This window comes from Pseudophryne corroboree, chromosome 6, assembly GCF_028390025.1.
Source record: "Pseudophryne corroboree isolate aPseCor3 chromosome 6, aPseCor3.hap2, whole genome shotgun sequence".
Lineage (NCBI taxonomy): Eukaryota > Metazoa > Chordata > Amphibia > Anura > Myobatrachidae > Pseudophryne > Pseudophryne corroboree.
This window is the reverse complement of record NC_086449.1, coordinates 291,186,006-291,200,723: the sequence shown is the minus strand read 5'-3', so window position 1 is coordinate 291,200,723 and position 14,718 is coordinate 291,186,006. Positions and strand designations below refer to the sequence as shown.

The following is a 14,718-nucleotide window of genomic DNA, read 5'->3' as shown; positions in this document are numbered from 1 at the left end:
AAGCCCAGGTAACTGATCTAGAGCAAACCGTTACGCGACTGAGGGATATTCACAATCTTGAGCGAAATTTAGATAGAGGTGGAGGAGTTGCAGCAGGGGTCACCGGTAGACGAGTATAATCAGGTAGGCAGTTGGGTCATTGTAATGAGGAAGAAAAAGAGGGGAAGGCACGACATCTCAGATCTATCAAACCCGAACAAATTTGCCCGATTGGACAAAGATTCTGTGGATGATAGCGACGAAATGACGGAGCTGGAGGAGATTGCTCCCTCCAGCAACCGGAGGAGTGGTCCCTCTGGCTCAGATGGGATGAAAGCTAGAGAGGCGCCCAGGCAGATGGTGGTGGTAGGGGACTCTATCATCAGGAAGGCAGATAGGGCAATTTTCTACCGGGATCGTGATCGCCGTATGGTCTGTTGTCTCCTGGGTGCTCGGGTATGGAACATCACGGACTGGGTAGATAGATTGTTGGGAGGGGCTGGGAAAGACCTGGAGGTCTTGGTGCATGTTGGCACCAATGACAAAGTTAGTGGTAGGTGGGATGTCCTTAAGAAAGATTATAGGGACTTAGGCCAGAAACTAAAAAAAAGGACATCTAAGGTAATATTCTCCAAAATATTACCAGTGCCACGCGCTAGCCCAGGGAGACAGAGGGAGATTAGTGAGGTAAATGTGTGGCTTAGAGACTGGTGTAGGAAAGAGGGGTTTGTGTTCCTGGAACACTGAGCGGTCTTCTCAGTCAGGCACCATCTTTTTTCTCACGATGGATTGCACCTGAATGAGGAAGGGGCTGCTGTGCTGGGGGGAAGGATGGTTAGTAGGTTGGAGGAGCTTTAAACTAGGAGCATGTGGGGAGGGTTTAGCTAGAAACTATGGGTCATGCAGTGAGAATAGTAGGGATGGTGGTAGTGAGATAAATGGGGGTGGAGAAGGGGGGAGGGAAAGTGCAGCCGGCAAGGGTATTTACATAGGTTCTAATAAGGGTATTAAGAAAGGTTTTGCCAAAGCATTAACTAATAACAATTATGTGTCATCATTACAGCATATAGAAAATGAAGTACGGAGCATAAGTAAAAACACTTATGTCAGGGCGGTGAATTTAGACGGAAACATTGGGTTGATCAAAGAGAGGGAGCGAGAAGGACAGTCAGTATCAGTAACTCTAGGGATGCACTAGTAAACCAGGATAGGATATCTTTAAAAAAAACAAACGGATAAAGGAACCGCTAAACTAAAATGTATGCCTGCAAACGCAAGAAGTCTAGCAGGTAAAATGAGGGAATTGGAATTGTTAGCATCAAAGGCTGAGTATGGCATTATAGGTATTATGGAAACATGGTGGGACGACTCTCACGACTGGGTTGCAAACTTGGAGGGGTATTCTCTTTTCAGGAGGGACAGGACAAGCAAAAGAGGAGGAGGTGTATGTCTTTATGTTAAACCATCACTTAAACCATACTTAAAGGAGGTTATTTATGAGGAGACTGGCGATAATGTGGAGTTACTATGGGTTGAAATCTCAAGTGGGGGTATTGATGCAAAAAAACTAGTCAGAGGCACGTGCTACAAACAGCCGGATATTAGCATACATGAGGAAGAACAACTCTTGCAGCAAATCAAAACGGCTGTGGGATTGGGGGACATCCTTGTGATTGGGGATTTTAATTATCCTGATATAAATTGGAGTAACGATTCATGTGTTGAAGCGAGGGGCAACAGGTTATTAAATATGTTAAAGGATCACTACTTGTCTCAATTAGTCGAGGACCCAACTAGGGGTAAAACTACTCTGGATCTAGTAATTACTAATAATGTGGACATTATATCAAATACTAAAGTTGGGGAGACTTTGGGTAACAGTGATCACTATATGATCACATTCGACATCAGTTTCAGGAAAGACAGCTACAGGGGTTCAACCAAAACATTTAACTTTAGGAAGGCTAATTTCAGTATGCTGAGATGTGCACTTAATGGCCCTCATTCCGAGTTGATCGCTCGCAAGGCGATTTTAGCAGAGTTACACACGCTAAGCCGCCGCCTACTGGGAGTGAATCTTAGCTTCTTAAAATTGCGAACGATGTAATCGCAATATTGCGATTACAAACTACTTAGCAGTTTCAGAGTAGCTTCAGACTTACTCGGCATCTGCGATCAGTTCAGTGCTTGTCGTTCCTGGTTTGACGTCACAAACACTCCCAGCGTTCGCCCAGACACTCCCCCGTTTCTCCGGCCACTCCTGCGTTTTTTCCGGAAACGGTAGCGTTTTTTCCCACACGCCCATAAAACGGCCTGTTTCCGCCCCGAAACACCCATTTCCTGTCAATCACATTACGATCGCCAGAACGATGAAAAAGCCGTGAGTAAAATTACTAAGTGCATAGCAGATTTACTTGGCGCAGTCGCAGTGCGAACATTGCGCATGCGCACTAAGCGGAAAATCGCTGCGATGCAATGAAATTTACCGAGCGAACAACTCGGAATGAGGGCCAATGACATTGAGTGGGAAGTTTTGTTTCATAACAAGAACACATCGGAAATGTGGGATGCTTTAAAAGGGTTGTTGGATAGCAATATTCATAAATTTATTCCCATAGGCAGTAAACACAGGAGTATTAAACTCAAACCGATGTGGCTTAACAAGAAGGTTAAGGCAGAAATGGATCAAAAAAGCGGGCTTTCAAAGCATATAAATCTAATGGAAAGGAGGAGTCTTTCAAGTATTACAAGGAATGTGATAAAAAGATGCAATAAGAGCAGCTAAAATGGAAAATGAAAAGCAAATTGCTATAGAGAGTAAAACCAATCCTAAAACGTTTTTAAATACATAAATGGTAAAAGGTTAAAAAATAAGAATTTACTTACCGATAATTCTATTTCTCATAGTCCGTAGTGGATGCTGGGGACTCCGTAAGGACCATGGGGAATAGCGGCTCCGCAGGAGACTGGGCACATCTAAAGAAAGCTTTAGGACTATCTGGTGTGCACTGGCTCCTCCCCCTATGACCCTCCTCCAAGCCTCAGTTAGGATACTGTGCCCGGACGAGCGTACACAATAAGGAAGGATTTTGAATCCCGGGTAAGACTCATACCAGCCACACCAATCACACCGTATAACCTGTGATCTGAACCCAGTTAACAGCATGATAACAGAGGAGCCTCTGAAAGATGGCTCACAGCAATAATAACCCGATTTTTGTAACAATAACTATGTACAAGTATTGCAGACAATCCGCACTTGGGATGGGCGCCCAGCATCCACTACGGACTATGAGAAATAGAATTATCGGTAAGTAAATTCTTATTTTCTCTAACGTCCTAAGTGGATGCTGGGGACTCCGTAAGGACCATGGGGATTATACCAAAGCTCCCAAACGGGCGGGAGAGTGCGGATGACTCTGCAGCACCAAATGAGAGAACTCCAGGTTCTCCTCAGCCAGGATATCAATTTTGTAGAATTTTACAAACGTATTTGCTCCTGACCAAGTAGCTGCTCGGCAAAGTTGTAAAGCCGAGACCCCTCGGGCAGCCGCCCAAGATGAGCCCACCTTCCTTGTGGAGTGGGCATTTACAGATTTTTGGCTGTGGCAGGCCTGCCACAGAATGTGCAAGCTGAATTGTACTACAAATCCAACGAGCAATAGTCTGCTTAGAAGCAGGAGCACCCAGCTTGTTGGGTGCACACAGGATAAACAGCGAGTCAGATTTCCTGACTCCAGCCGTCCTGGAAACATATATTTTCAGGGCACTGACAACGTCTAGCAACTTGGAGGCCTCCAAGTCCCTAGTAGCCGCAGGCACCACCAATAGGTTGGTTCAGGTGAGACGCTGAAACCACCTTGGGGAGAAACTGAGGACGAGTCCTCAATTCCGCCCTGTCCGAATGGAAAATCAGATAAGGGCTTTTTCAGGATAAAGCCGCCAATTCTGACACGCGCCTGGCCCAGGCCAGGGCCAACAGCATGACCACTTTCCATGTGAGATATTTTAACTCCACAGATTTAAGTGGTTCAAACCAATGTGACTTTTGGAACCCAAAACTACATTGAGATCCCAAAGTGCCACTGGAGGCACAAAAGGAGGCTGTATATGCAGTACCCCTTTTACAAACGTCTGAACTTCAGGGACTGAAGCTAGTTCTTTTTGGAAGAAAATTGACAGGGCCGAAATTTGAACCTTAATGGACCCCAATTTCAGGCCCATAGACACTCCTGTTTGCAGGAAATGTAGGAATCGACCCAGTTGAATTTCCTCCGTCGGGCCTTACTGGCCTCGCACCACGCAACATATTTTCGCCAATTGCGGTGATAATGTTTTTGCGGTTACATCCTTCCTGGCTTTGATCAGGATAGGGATGACTTCATCCGGAATGCCTTTTTTCCTTCAGGATCCGGCGTTCAACCGCCATGCCGTCAAACGCAGCCGCGGTAAGTCTTGGAACAGACAGGGTCCTTGCTGGAGCAGGTCCCTTCTTAGAGGTAGAGGCCACGGATCCTCCGTGAGCATCTCTTGAAGTTCCGGTTACCAAGTCCTTCTTGGCCAATCCGGAACCACGAATATAGTGCTTACTCCTCTCCATCTTATCAATCTCAGTACCTTGGGTATGAGAGGCAGAGGAGGGAACACATACCCTGACTGGTACACCCACGGTGTTACCAGAGCGTCTACAGCTTATTGCCTGAGGGTCCCTGGACCTGGCGCAATACCTGTCGAGTTTTTAATCATGTGGAAGACTTCTGGGTGAAGTCCCCACTCTCCCGGGTGGAGGTCGTGCTGAGGAAGTCTGCTTCCCAGTTGTCCACTCCCGGAATGAATACTGCTGACAGTGCTATCACATGATTTTCCGCCCAGCGAAGAATCCTTGCAGCTTCTGCAATTGCCCTCCTGCTTCTTGTGCCACCCTGTCTGTTTACGTGGGTGACTGCCGTGATGTTGTCCGACTGGATCAACACCGGCTGACCTTGAAGCAGAGGTCTTGCTAAGCTTAGAGCATTGTAAATGTCCCTTAGCTTCAGGATATTTATGTGAAGTGATGTCTCCAGGCTTGACCATAAGCCCTGGATATTCCTTCCCTGTGTGACTGCTCCCCAGCCTCGCAGGCTGGCATCCGTGGTCACCAGGACCCAGTCCTGAATGCCTAATCTGCGGCCCTCTAGAAGATGAGCACTCTGCAACCACCACAGGAGGGACACCCTTGTCCTTGGTGACAGGGTTATCCGCTGATGCATCTGAAGATGCGATCCGGACCATTTGTCCAGTAGGTCCCACTGGAAAGTTCTTGCGTGGAATCTGCCGAATGGGATTGCTTCGTAGGAAGCCACCATTTTACCCAGAACCCTTGTGCATTGATGCACTGAGACTTGGCTCGGTTTTAGGAGGTTCCTGACTAGCTCGGATAACTCCCTGGCTTTCTCCTCCGGGAGAAACACCTTTTTCTGGACTGTGTCCAGGATCATCCCTAGGAACAGAAGACACGTCGTCGGAACCAGGTGCGATTTTGGAATATTGAGAATCCAATCGTGCTGCCGCAACACTACCTGAGATAGTGCTACACCGACCTCCAACTGTTCCCTGGATCTTACCCTTATCAGGGAATTGTCCAAGGAAGGGATAACTAAAATTCACTTCCTTCGAAGGAATATCATCATTTCGGCCATTACCTTGGTAAAGACCCGGGGTGCCGTGTACCATCCATACGGCAGCGTCTGAACTGATAGTGACAGTTCTGTACCATAAACCTGAGGTACCCTTGGTGAGAAGGGTAAATTTTGACATGAAGGTAAGCATCCTTGATGTCCCGAGACATCATGTAGTCCCCTTCTTCCAGGTTCGCAATCACTGCTCTGAGTGACTCAATCTTGAATTTGAACCTCTGTACGTAAGTGTTCAAAGATTTTAGATTTAGAATCGGTCTCACCGAGCCGTCCGGCTTCGGTACCACAACAGTGTGGAATAATACCCCGTTCCCTGTTGCAGGAGGGGTATCTTGATTATCACCTGCTGGGAATACAGCTTGTGAATGGCTTCCAAAACTGTCTCCCTGTCAGAAGGAGACATCGGTAAAGCCGACTTTAGGAAACGGCGAGGGGGAGACGTCTCGAATTCTAATTTGTACCCCTGAGATATCACCTGAAGGATCCAGGGGTCTACTTGCGAGTGAGCCCACTGCGCGCTGAAATTCATTGAGACGGGCCCCCCACCGTGCCTGATTCTGCTTGTAAAGCCCCAGCGTATACTGAGGGCTTGGCAGAGGCGGGAGAGGGTTTCTGTTCCTGGGAACTGGCTGATTTCTGCAGCCTTTTTCCTCTCCCTCTGTCACGGGGCAGAAATGAGGAACCTTTTGCCCGCTTGTCCACGAAAAGACAGCGCCTGATAATACGGCGTCTTCTCATGTTGAGAGGCGACCTGGGGTACAAACGTGGAATTCCCAGCTGTTGCCGTGGCCACCAGGTCTGAAAGACCGACCCCAAATAACTCCTCCCTTAATAAAGCAATACTTCCAAATGCCGTTTGGAATACGCATCACCTGACCACTGACGTGTCCATAACCCTCTACTGGTAGAAATGGACAACGCGCTTAGACTTGATGCCAGTCGGCAAATTGTAAAACATTTTTCATTGCCTCAATCATGTAACGTGTGGCCCTACTGGAAGTCACATTCGTCTCTTCACCGTCGACACTGGAGTCAGTATCCATGTCGGCGTCTATATCTGCCATCTGAGGTAACGGGCGCTTTAGAGCCCCTGACGGCCTATGAGACGTCTGGACAGGCACAAGCTGAGTAGCCGGCTGTCTCATGTCAACCACTGTCTTTTATACAGAGCTGACACTGTCACGTAATTCCTTCCAACAGTTCATCCACTCAGGTGTCGACCCCCTAGGGGGTGACATCACTATTACAGGCAATCTGCTCCGTCTCCACATCATTTTTCTCCTCATACATGTCGACACAAAAGCACCGACATACAGCACACACACAGGGAATGCTCTGATAGAGGACAGGACCCCACTAGCCCTTTGGGGAGACAGAGGGAGAGTTTGCCAGCACACACCAGAGCGCTATATATATACAGGGATAACCTTATATAAGTGTTTTTCCCCTTATAGCTGCTGTATAGTTAATACTGCGCCTAATTAGTGCCCCCCTCTCTTTTTTTAACCCTTTCTGTAGTGTAGTGACTGCAGGGGAGAGACAGGGAGCTTCCCTCCAACGGAGCTGTGAGGGAAAATGGCGCCAGTGTGCTGAGGAGATAGGCTCCGCCCCTTTTTCGCGGACTTTTCTCCTGCTTTTTTATGGATTCTGGCAGGGGTTAAATGCATCCATATAGCCCAGGAGCTATATGTGATGCATTTTTTTGCCATCCAAGGTGTTTTTATTGCGTCTCAGGGCGCCCCCCCCAGCGCCCTGCACCCTCAGTGACCGAAGTGTGAAGTGTGCTGAGAGCAATGGCGCACAGCTGCAGTGCTGTGCGCTACCTTGTTGAAGACAGGACGTCTTCTGCCGCCGATTTTCCGGACCTCTTCTGCCTTCTGGCTCTGTAAGGGGGCCAGCGGCGCGGCTCTGGGACCCATCCAAGCTGGGCCTGTGATCGTCCCTCTGGAGCTAATGTCCAGTAGCCTAAGAAGCCCAATCCACTCTGCACGCAGGTGAGTTCGCTTCTTCTCCCCTTAGTCCCTCGATGCAGTGAGCCTGTTGCCAGCAGGTCTCACTGAAAATAAAAAACCTAATCTAAAACTTTCACTAAGAAGCTCAGGAGAGCCCCTAGTGTGCACCCTTCTCGTTCGGGCACAGAGATCTAACTGAGGCTTGGAGGAGGGTCATAGGGGGAGGAGCCAGTGCACACCAGATAGTCCTAAAGCTTTCTTTAGATGTGCCCAGTCTCCTGCGGAGCCGCTATTCCCCATGGTCCTTACGGAGTCCCCAGCATCCACTTAGGACGTTAGAGAAAAGGAGAATATAGGTCCATTATAAGATGAATTTGGAGTATTGATAAATGATGACGAAATAAAAGCGGAAATACTGAACAAATTCTTTTCATCAGTATTCACCAGAGAAGAACTGATGGCGGGAGTAGAGCATAACAATTGTGACAGTAATGATTCATGGTTAGATACTTGTTTAAGTGACAAACTAGTCCGGGAGAGACTAAGCAAAATTAAGATTAATAAATCACCTGGTCCTGATGGACTTTACCCGAGGGTTCTTATGGAGTTTAGTTCACAACTAGCACGACCCCTATACTTGATTTTCAATAGGTCAATTAGATCAGGCATGGTACCGAAGGATTGGCGTATAGCTGAGGTAGTGCCATTATTTAAAAAGGGATCCAAAAATCATTCAGCTAACTACAGACCGATTAGTTTGACATCTATAGTGGGGAAAATATTGGAAGGAATTTTAAGGGACAGCATACAGGAGTATCTACAGACCGCTATGATTATTAGCAAGAACCAGCATGGGTTTGTGAGGGACAGATCATGTCAAACTAACTTAATTAGCTTCTACGAGGAAGTGAGCAATAATCTTGATCAGGGAAAAGCAGTGGATGTGGTCTTCCTAGATTTTGCAAAAGCCTTCGATATAGTGCCTCACAGGAGACTGATCATCAAATTAAAGGAGCTTGGCCTAGGAAAAACTATTTGCACATGGATAAGTAACTGGCTGGATAGCAGGTTACACCGAGTAGTGGTCAAAGGGAAGTCCTCAACCTGGTCCCCAGTAGTCAGCAGAATACTACAAGGGTCCGTACTTGGGCCACTACTGTTCAACATATTTATCAATGACAGAAAATGATAATAATGATAAGATACCGTATGCCAGTGATGGCTGCCTCTGATTTCAGGAAATGGACAAAGAAGTGTCACCCCACACTCCAGAAATCGATATGGTCAGAGAGATGCCATTAGAATCCAGAGGCGCTCAAAGAAAACATAAATGAACATTCATAGTGTATCACACATATGTGTAGAACTATTCAATTAAAATCTTTAAATAAGCCTTATACCTAAAGATGAGTCTACTTTTTTAGGAGTAGACAATCACGCATTTTTTGGGGGGAGCTGGAGTTCTACCAGTATGGATTCCGAGTGGCTTTGATCCTCCTCTCCACAGATGTATCCCCAAAAAAGAAAGATAAAAAACCTCCAATGGTGCAATATCTTTTATTTGCTGTGCTAAACATATAAAACAGGGATAAGGGTGGTCTCTCACCATATGAAGTGGTCTACGAAGTAGACAAAAACAGCAGGTTTTAAAAGGTGTTCACATTCGGGCGTCCCCGGAACTGGCTGTTCCACTCCACAGATGATGTCCCAACCGTCTCCCTCACAATAAAAGAGTCCTCTTTCCAACGCGTTTCGACACAAGCAGTGTCTTCCTCAAGGCATAAGGAGGTACTGACATTCTAATCTATATATACCCATCATAATTTTCTAGAGGGTAAGCCTATTTCCAGACATGGAACTACTATCCTCTAAGATTCCTATCCTAATACTAACAGTTCATTCCGTTTATAGTCCAGTCCAAATTTCACAGTGAGCCACATACTCCCGCCAAAAGGGGAAAGTCCATCTCCTCTGGCCGCTGAGTTGCGCCGGCCGGAAGTCTGGATTCTAATGGCATCTCTCTGACCATATCGATTTCTGGAGTGTGGGGTGACACTTCTTTGTCCATTTCCTGAAATCAGAGGCAGCCATCACTGGCGCACGGTATCTTATCATTATTATCATTTTCTGCTATTGTTGTTTTTCATCCTAAATTGATAAGAGTGTGCAGCCATTATGTTTAAATTTAGGGAAGAGAGACTGAAAAAGTTGCACAGTATGTTTGATCCATCAGACACTGACATAGTTTTAGTGGATGAGGATTTAGACAATCTGTTACATAGGTTGGAAAATACCCTTTTGAAAGAAAATAGAATTTGGTGGGAGGTGGTCACCTTAGAAAAGTACCTGGCCTCCAAAATGGTCCCAAAAGGTTTAAAGATCATTAAACAGGCCAGTTTTACCACATCCACAGAGGGTTTCAAACAGAAATGGGAAATGATTATTGAAAATTGCTCATTTGATTTAATGCGGTTGATTATAGATGAGAGGAAGAATGACCTGACAAAATTAGATGAAGCAATACGGGATTTTAAGAAATTAATAATCCCTTTCTCAGACCTTCCTGACTTTAAAGAAAAAGAGAAAGCCATTGGGGTTAGGATTATGCAAGCTGAGAGAGCTCTTATAGCAAGGAAAACTAAAAAATTCCAACGGGATAAGAATATAGAGACATGCTCAGATCCCTTGATAGAGGAGAATGCTGCTGCTGAATCAGTCCTTTTTAAGCAAAAGAGTGCAAAACAAGGGCAAAGGAAACCAAGGGGTAACCAGTTCCGTCAAAGTAGACCGGAATCAATAACAGCATTAACACAGAATAGAGAAGTTCCCCAAGAGACACACACCAGCTATAATCTTGGAGGATGGAGAGACAGACATCCAAACAGGAGACTAGATAGATCAGGATATGATGATAGAATATCAGATAGAGGTCATTCCAATTGGAGGAATGGTAATGATAACCACAAATGGGGGGATTGGAATGGGAGAGATAGGAGACCAAATTTCACACATTCCAACCGTTTTCTTCCTCTAGATGACATATCTCCATACAATTCATCCCCTTTTTTAGACAGAGGAAGGAGAGCCCCGGTATGGAGATAAAACACACACATAGGGGAAAAAGGGGTGGGCACAATCAGAATCGCAATAGAGCAAGAAATAAAAAGAAGAAAAATAAAAGAAATAAGAGAAAGCCTTTGGAGAATTCTAGAAACAATAATCCAGAGGCACAGAGTGTCAAGATCTTCAATCTGAGTTCGCATATCCTGTTAAATGAGGAACGAACTCTACTCGAAAAGGGATTGAAGTTCTCTCCCTCAACAAAGATAGATCAATTTAACACCTTTATTGACATTCAAAAGTTTATAAGGAAATTAACTTTGAAGAAGTTTTTTAAACTAAAATCTGATGAACAGCTGGTTAATGAAACTGAGGGAAATCTCTTGTTTAGACCAAAATCTAATTTCTTTCCTTCACACCTCAAAGGATGCTTTTTGGAATCTTTTAGTGCATTGGTACTTAGTGACTTGGAGAAACTAGAATCGGAGAAAGTTAGATATGATCTAACTTTCAAGGAACGAAGGGCTCTTATTACTTTGTCAAAAGATAGGAGCCTAATCATCAAGCCGGCTGATAAAGGCGGAGCCGTCGTCTTGATGGACAAAGTTAAATACGAAGTAGAGGTCAGCCGACAGTTGAGTGATGGAATGACCTATAAGAAAATCAGGGGGGACCCCACCAAGAAAATGGGTACTCAATTACGGACCCTGGTAGAAGTCTACATTAAAAAAGGCACCATCACAGAAACAGAATCTAAGTTTCTCCTAATAGAGAACCCCTTAATACCTACCATTTACATTTTACCATTTACAAGTGCACTTTGAACCCTCCAGGATGACCTATAGTGTCCGGAATGGATTCTTTGACAGCTAATTTATCGTCTTTTATTGATTTTTATCTCCAACCCCTAGTTTCAACCAACAGGTCTCATTTAAAAGACACGGGAGACGTGTTAAACCTATTGCCAACTATAGAATGGAAAGAGGATTTTTTCTTAGTGACATCTGATGTCAGTTCATTATACACAATTATAGAACACAAACAAGGAATAGAATCCGTAACAAAGAAATTGAGACAGTCCAATTTGGATCCTAATCTAATGGAATTTTTAGTGGAGGGTATCAATTTTATCTTAACTAATAATTATTTTGTTTTTAAGGAGGATTTTTACCTACAAAAGAGGGGTACCGCCATGGGCACTTGGTTCGCCCCGAGCTATGCTAATATTTTTATGGGGGAGTGGGAGGATACTTCCATTTGGAATAATAACCCCTTTGGGGCGAACCTAGTGTCCTGGCGAAGATATATCGATGATATATTTTTTATATGGAGAGGTGGGAAGGAGGCACTTGATCACTTTTGTTCTTTTTTAAACCACAATGATCAAAATATAGTCCTAACTTTTGATATAAGTCAGGAATGTGTGAACTTTTTAGACTTAACGATTTATGTAGAGGAAGGTTTATTGAAAACAAAAAATTTTATTAAGCCCACCGACTCCAGATCCTTTATCTCCAGGTATAGTTGCCACCACGATAGATGGTTAGAATCTATACCATCAGGACAACTTAGGCGACTAAGGAAAAACTGTTCAGAAAAAGAAATTTTTCAGATTCAGGCTGGAGAAATGGTGGAATGTTTTAATAAATGTGGGTATGATAAAGATAAAACTGAAAGGGCTCTTCAAGAAATCTCTGAATTGGACAGGAATACCATTTTGAATAAACCAAGGGGCAAGGAAAAAGATAAACAAGAAGAGAAATTTAAATGGGCTTTTATTACGAACTTTTCCTCACAGCACGCCAAAGTCCAACGGATCCTTAAGAAACACTGGCGAGTGTTAAAGAAGGATCCAGTAATAGGGGATGACTTACCTTCAAATCCATTGTGTATATTTAGACGGGCCCCTAACCTCAAAACTAAATTAGTAAGGAGCCTGTGTCCCGCATCCCCAAAAGGCCCTAAGGTTTCATCTACTGGTTTTTATAGATATGGGCTGTGCACGGCGTGTAAGAAAGTGAAAAACACATTTGGTATGAAAATAACAGAGGTTACGATCAATAATAAAAAGGTTAAAATAACAGATCTGATCACCTGTCATACTTTTAATGTAGTTTATTGTATTGAGTGCTCATGTGGGAAATTTTATATCGGACGTACCAGTAGACCCCTAAAAGTGAGATTAGGGGAACATCTACGTAACATCACTAAAGGTATAGAAACACATGCCCTCTCTTTGCACTTTAAAAATATTCATCACTGTGATACAGCCCACATTAGGAATTTTTATGGTCTTAAGCACATTTAGGGGGATAGTAGGGGAGTGATTTGGGGTCCAAATTAGCCAGAAGTGAAATGAATATGATCTATAATCACGGTACCCTTGCCCCCAAAGGACTTAATAAAGACTTTGAATTGAAGTGGTTTTTATAAGAATATACTGTATTATCACATAGGACATTTATTTTAAATTAATAAAACATTTTTTAATTTCACCAGCATTTTTTATTTTTAAAGTATTTTTATAGTTAAACCTCTTTTGTTGGACTTTTTAGGGATTAGGATGTATCTCGCAATGAAATGGTTTTTAATCTATCTTAATGTTTCCCCTTCCTTTGAGGTGATTCCCTTCACCAAAATGCCTTTATCGTGGGGTGTTTATAAACCTATTATGGTTTGAATAAGTTGGACTTCTCAGTAATAAAGAGGAGACTGATGGACGATACACCTCCGGTGGGACGTTTGAAGCCACGCACCCGCAACTTCCGGGTGTAGCGGATCGCGGAGGATGGGGATGACGCACTTCCGGTCGCGGCCCGAATGACGGATTTCCGGCCGCGGCTATAATGACGACTTCCGGCCGGCGCAACTCAGCGGCCAGAGGAGATGGACTTTCCCCTTTTGGCGGGAATATGTGGCTCACTGTGAAATTTGGACTGGACTATAAACGGAATGAACTGTTAGTATTAGGATAAGAATCTTAGAGGATAGTAGTTCCATGTCTGGAAATAGGCTTACCCTCTAGAAAATTATGATGGGTATATATAGATTAGAATGTCAGTACCTCCTTATGCCTTGAGGAAGACACTGCTTGTGTCGAAACGCGTTGGAAAGAGGACTCTTTTATTGTGAGGGAGACGGTTGGGACATCATCTGTGGAGTGGAACAGCCAGTTCCGGGGACGCCCGAATGTGAACACCTTTTAAAACCTGCTGTTTTTGTCTACTTCGTAGACCACTTCATATGGTGAGAGACCACCCTTATCCCTGTTTTATATGTTTAGCACAGCAAATAAAAGATATTGCACCATTGGAGGTTTTTTATCTTTCTTTTTTGGGAGTACATCTGTGGAGAGGAGGATCAAAGCCACTCGGAATCCATACTGGTAGAACTCCAGCTCCCCCCAAAAAATGCGTGATTGTCTACTCCTAAAAAAGTAGACTCATCTTTAGGTATAAGGCTTATTTAAAGATTTTAATTGAATAGTTCTACACATATGTGTGATACACTATGAATGTTCATTTATGTTTTCTTTGAGCGCCTCTGGATTCTAATGGCATCTTTCTGACCATATTTATCAATGAGCTAGAAATAGGCCTGGAAAGCACAGTGTCAATCTTTGCAGATGATACTGTGTAAGGTAATTAATTCGGAATTAGATGTGGAGTCCTTGCAGAATGATTTATCTAAACTTGAATTCTGGGCGTCTAAACGGAAAATGAGGTTCAATACAGACAAATGCAAGGTTATGCATTTTGGGACTAAAAACAAACTTGCAGCCTACATATTATATGGGGAACGTCTAGGGGTAACAGTATTGGAAAAAGATTTGGGGGTACTCATTGTTAATAGGCTTAATAACCACACACAATGTCAAAGCGCAGTAAAGAATGCAAGTAAATTACTAGCATGCATAAAACGGGGAATTTAGACAAGGGACTCGGATGTAATCCTGCCACTGTATAAATCATTGGTACGTCCGCACCTGGAATATTGTGTTCAGCTTTGGGCACCACTGTATAACATAGATATCGGTGAACTCAAAAGGGTTC

General features: G+C 44.1%; 1 long non-coding RNA gene across 1 annotated transcript in view; it reads left to right on the top strand.

Annotated features, from left to right (window-relative positions):
* LOC134932073 (uncharacterized) overlaps positions 1-13,977 on the top strand; it is a 33,210-nt gene extending 19,233 nt beyond the window's left edge. Inside the window, exon 3 of the long non-coding RNA XR_010179240.1 lies at positions 13,287-13,977. This is a non-coding gene — a long non-coding RNA (uncharacterized LOC134932073). The remainder of the gene's footprint in view (positions 1-13,286) is intronic.
* Positions 13,978-14,718: the final 741 nt, after the last annotated feature.